Raw genomic sequence first — 6,065 nt, forward strand, 5'->3', positions numbered from 1 at the left:
AAGGGAAGGAGGGAGAGAAATCACAAGTGGGAAGGGCAAGGCATATGAAGGAGAGTTCATTGAGATCTCACACAAAAGGGGAAATGGGGGGGGGGGTGCCTGGGTGGCTCAGTCACCCAGGCTCTGGAATATACTGAGAAATTCTTCAAAATTGTTCCTGCTTTTGGGGTGCCTGGCAGGCTTAGTCCAAAGAGTATGACTCTTGATCTCAGGATTGTGAGTTCAAGCCCACGCCACATTGGGTGTAAAGATTACTTAAATAAAACTTAAAAAAAAAATCTTTTATAAAAAAATTGTTCCTGCTTTCTAGCTTACACTCTTACTCCCACTATTGATACGCTTCATCAGTGGGGGGTGGGGGGTCCTATTAGAAGACAATGGAAAATAAGGTTCACCTTCACTGAAATGTGCTTTATCATCAACTTTGCTCATCTCATAAAATGAAGGATGACAATTGTTAGGGGCTTAATTGCATCCTCCCAAAATTCATATGTTGAAGTCCTAACTGTGCTATCTAAACAGGGTGTCTGTCCGATCAGATGGGGGCCCCCAAATGTGGGGCGATGTTTTGGTGGAAAGCAGTGGCGTGGGCAGTTGAAGAATTCACCCGAGGCAGAACAAAGCAGATAGAAGTTTATCGAATGCACCGCAAGGGAGCAGAGGATAGGACAGCAGAGGACAGGCTGTCTTCGAGGAAGCAGTGGGTGGGGACTGTTTTTAAAGGGGGAATGTGAAGGGGTATGACGAGTATGGAATCTTCCCCTTTTTTGGTAACTGTGCCTGGTTGTAAGAAGCCCAGTGGTTAGTTAGGGCCTGCGGATATTCTGAGGTGGGTTACCTGATGGGCCCGTCTATTCAGCGAGGGGGTCGCTGTAGGACCTCTCTACATTCCATCCCTCAAGCCTGTTTGCCTGAAAGCTAACCCCTACACTAACCCCTATTCCTCAACATGTGACTATACTTGGAGACAGGGTCTTTAAGGAGATAATTAAGGTAATATGAGGTCATATAGGTAAACCCCAATCCACTGCGACTGGTTCTTATCAAGAGGAGATTACAACACAACACTTGTGAACACAGAGGAACCACCCTGCGAAGACACAGCAAGCACGCAGCCTTCTGCAAGGCAAGGCAAGAAACCTCAGAAGAAACCAAACTTGCTCACACCCTGATTTTGAACTTCTAGCCTCCAGAACTATCAGGAAATAAATGTATATTAAGCCACCCAATCTGTAGTATTTTATATGGCAGCCCTAGCAAACTAATGCACTGATCTAAATGAAAAGTATTCTGCCTAGAATTGCTTTAGTATGAAGAAAAATTTTCCTGTGCTTCCCTAAGTCCCATAAACTAACACCTATTAAGTCAAAGTAAAATCTGTCACACTATTAAGAATTAATGAAATTGCTTAATTTTCTGAGTATGGGATGTTGGTAAACTGCTGCCAACCTTTTGTCCCCTTACTGATCCACAGGAAGAGTCAAACAAAACCAGTTTATCCATTTGGCACTGCAGGCACAGCGCCCAGGGCCTATGAGCTTTTCCGGAAAAGAAAATGCACAGGGAAAAAAATGTCTGCGATCTGGGCAGGGAATGGGCAGGTCCTGGTTCTAAATAAAACTACAAGAGTAAGAGATGTTTAATTAAATTCACATATAAACTTCATTAATTTTTAAATTTAAAACATATACGATTTTCATTATGTTTGAAAATTAGTACATTAGATTTTTGTATTTCTTAAGAACTCCCATGTATGCACAATGACTGTTTAAAACTCATATCAAATCACGGGACGCCTGGGTGGCTCAGTCGGCTGGGTATCTGCATTCAGCTCAGGTCATGATCCCACGGTCCTGGGATCGAGCCCGCCTCGGGGTCCTTGCTCAGCGGGGAGCCTGCTTCTCCCTCTGCCTGCTGCAGCCCCTGCTTGTGTTCTCTCTCTCTCTCTCTGACAAATAAGATCTTTTAAAAAAAATAAAAATAAAATAAAAATCCTATCAAATCATAAATGAGTCAATATAGTCCAATAATTTCAAAAATAAGAATAATCCATTCAAAAGGTTTTAGAAGAAAAATATTCAACATTGGATATAGGTGCATCTTACTATCTGACAGGGTAGGGTCTCCCTTTTCTCCTTCCGCTCCCTAACTGCCTGTCTCCTTTAGTTCCAAATCCCTGGTAATAGTTCAGAAAGCCTGATGCAGTATTCCTGCAAGGGAGCTTGGAGGTAGAATCTTCCCCAGTCAAGTCTCCAGACGAGAATGCAACCTGGCCGACAACTTGATTACAACCTTCTGAGACCCTGAGTAAAAGACACTAGGCTGTGCCCACACTCCCAACTCGCAAAAATTATGGGGTGATAAATGTGCCACTTTTATGCACTAAGTTTGTGGTCATTTGTTACACAGCAATAAAAACTAATACAGTGAGCCAAGCTGATCAGGAAAAAGAACAGTTAGTTTCAGTGGGATCACCAAACCATAGCCCCAGGCCCACATATTTATTTAAACTTCATTGAAATATTAAATAATTTGTGCTTCATTTAAAAAGGGAAGGGGGAGCGCCTTGGTGGCTCAGTTGGTTAAGCAACTGCCTTCCGCTCAGGTCATGATCCCAGGGTCCTGGGATCGAGCACCACATCAGGCTCCCAGCTCAGTGGGAGTCTGTTTCTCCCTCTCCCTCTGCCTGCCACTCCCCCTGCTTGTGCTCTCTCTCTCTGTCAAATAAAAAAATAAATCTTTAAAAAAAAAATACTATAAATAAATAAATAAATAAATAAATAAAAATAAAAAGGGAATGGGGACAGATTAAAACCACAAGTGGTTCTTTAAAGGCTCCTATGTAGCTCTTTAACAGAGATAAGAGAAAAACATTTACAATTACAAAATGTGAAAAGGCTACGCTGAAAAGCACGGATTGTTGAATAATCTGTAGATATCACATTATAGATAGCATCCTAAGAAAACAAAAGAACAGGGGCGCCTATGTGGCTCAGTCATTAAGCGTTAAGCGTCTGCCTTCAGCTCAGGTCATGATCCCAGGGTCCTGGGATGGAGCCCCGCATCAGGCTCCCTGCTCAGCAGGAAGCCTGCTTCTCCCTCTCCCACTCCCCCTGCTTGTGTTCCTTCTCTAACTGTGTCTCTCTCTGTCAAATAAATAAAATCTTCAAAAAAAAAAAAAAAAAGAAAAAGAAAACAGAAGAACAGAAAATATATTCAAAGCTATGCATTAAAAATTGCAGTGGGGGCACCTCGGTGGCTCAGCGGCCTAAGCATCTGACTCTTGATTTCGGCTCAGGTCATCTAGCCCATGTTGGCCTCCACGCTAGGCATGGAGCCTACTTTAAAAAAAAAAAAAAAAATGAGGTGGGAAAACTATCACAGCCCACTGTGCTTCAAGCCAGAACAGTGTTCACCACCAATTTCCTTAAGTGATATCTCAAGGAATTTTTTTTTTTTTAAATAAGAGGACATGGGGCACCTGGGTGGCTCAGTTGGTTAAACATCCATCCAACTCTTGATTTCTGCTCAGGTCATACGTTATCTCAGTCACAAGCTCTGCACTCAGCAAGGAGTCCGTTTGAGATCTCTCCCTCTGCCCCTCCCTCCCCCACACTGCTCACTCATTCTCTCTCTCCCAAAAAATAAAATAAATAAAATAAGAAATAAAGACATAAAGAAGAGCTGTACAGCTTTATATTTTATAATACTCAAATATGTTATACTCTATTCTTGGATCACTTTAAATATTCTTGTTGCAACAGCTTCATGGTTACCCTGGGAATTACAATTGCCATCTTAAATTTTTCTTTTTTTTTTTAAGATTTTATTTGAGAGAGTGAGCAAGAGAGAGAGCGCACAAGTGAGGGGAGATCAGAGGGAGAGGGAGAAGCAGACTCCCCGCCGAGCAAAGAGCCCGACGAGGGGCTCGATCCCAAAACTCCAGGATCATGACCCAAGCGGAAGGCAGACGCCCGACTGAGCCACCCAGGCACCCCGCCATCTTAAATTTCTAACAAACTAGCTTGAACTTAGCTTCAATAGTACACAAAACTCTGCTTCTACACAGTTCTGTCCCTCCCCTTTATGTTATTGCCAGAAGTTATATCTTTATATATTGGTTTCCTGCCTCACTTTTATTATTGAGTCACATTCTGAGTATGGCCTTTTACATATCTGCCCCCGGTGGTCTTTATGTATAAGACTACTGAGAACCTTGCAGTGAAGTAGAGATGAGCATACAATGAACGGGTGGTTGTAGGATCTGAGAAGAAAGTAGGGTTTGCAACAATAGTAAGTAGGAAAGAGATCTTCCAAAGCTGTAATATGGCAAAAACAAGGTTAAAATAGACTAGTAGTATATTTTGTAACATATCATCTGGCAATATTTTGAAACTTTTAAAAGTATATATACATACTGCTTCCAATCAGATATCAGCATATTATAAAAATTATAAAATATGCTATTAAGACATTGGAAATTCCATAGAAGCAAAATCTGTCATTTTTCTGCCTCTACCCAATTCATACGAACACCACACCATCACTGGTTCCAGCTCTCCTTCTGTGTAGCTTTTAGAAAGCACAAAAGGCAAGGCAGTGGGAAGAACATGTTTTCCCTTCTGGAAGTATATCATTCTCTGAGGGAGTATATAGAGGTCCCCCTCAAGCTCTGCTGAGCCCTGACCTCTGTGAGTAATCACTGCTCTAGTCCAATCTTTTCATTTTATAGATGAGAAAACTGGGACTCAAAGGAACAGACTTGACCAAGATTAGTGTGATAGAACCTGAATTAAAACATATTTCCTGGGCCACCTGGCTGGCTCAGTCAGTAGAGCATGTGACTCTTGATCTCAAGGTCATGGGTTCCAGCCCCACATTAGAGATTAATTTTCAAAAATGAAAAAATCTAAAAAAAAAAAAAAAAAAACATTTCCTGGGGCACCTGGGTGGCTCAGTTGGTTAAGCATCTGACTTCAGCTCAGGTCATGATCTCAAGGTCCTAGGATTGAGCCCCATGTTGGGCTACCCACTCAGCCAGGAGTCTTCTTCTCCCCCTTCCCCTCCTCGTGTTCCCTCTAATAAATAAATAAAATCTTTAAAAAAAAATATTTCCTGGGCACCTGGGTGGCTTAGTCAGTTGTCTGCCTTTGGCTCAGGTCATGATCCCGGAGTCCTAGGATCGAGTCCCACATCAGGTTCCCTGCTCAGCAGTGCGTCTGCTTCTCCCTCTGCTCCTTCCCCTGCTCATTCTCTCTCTCAAGTAAATAAGATCTTTAAAAAATATATAGTTTCTGACTTTATTCCACTCTACCATATCTCTATTAGATATCAGGACCCTGAGTTTCCTAATGTTTTTGGAAACAGTCCAATCATTCTTTTCAAAAGCACAGATGCCTACAATGCAATTTCCTCCAAGCTGTCACTAATGATTTTTATATTATTAATACAAAAAAGGAAAAACAATACTTTGGTTGCTGGCAACAGAAATTCCAGAACAAATGGGGGCACAAGAGGCAGCAACAGGACTTTTAAGTCTAAGGGTCGAGGGTGAGGTTGCTCTTCCTCACCATAAATTTCTATTTACTGTGTTAATTCACTACATTTAGAATACTGTTAACTACGCAATCCTTTTAGGGAAAGACCTATATTATATTAATTACTCAAAGCACCTGGCAATATTAACTCCATGTAACTGTAATAGTTACTAAATATTGTCACTCCATACTATGGGGTAGAAAATAAATAAAGATACTTCTTAGCAAAAACAATATACACATGGGGCGCCTGGGTGGCTCAGTTGTTAAGCGTCTGCCTTCGGCTCAGGTCATGATCCCAGGGTCCTGGGATCGAGTCCCACATCGGGCTCTCTGCTCCACAGGAAGCCTGCTTCTCCCTCTCCCACTCCCCCTGCTTGTGTTCCTGCTCTCACTATGTCTTTCTCTGTCAAATAAATAAATAAAATCTTAAAAAAATATATATATATATATATATACACAGAAGCCAGGAAATAGTTTCTTGTTTAATCACACCACAAGTATAACCAAAATAAAAATAACATTGAA

This window comes from Phoca vitulina, unplaced genomic scaffold (genome assembly GCF_004348235.1).
Source record: "Phoca vitulina isolate PV1807 unplaced genomic scaffold, GSC_HSeal_1.0 scaffold7, whole genome shotgun sequence".
NCBI classification, from domain to species: domain Eukaryota; kingdom Metazoa; phylum Chordata; class Mammalia; order Carnivora; family Phocidae; genus Phoca; species Phoca vitulina.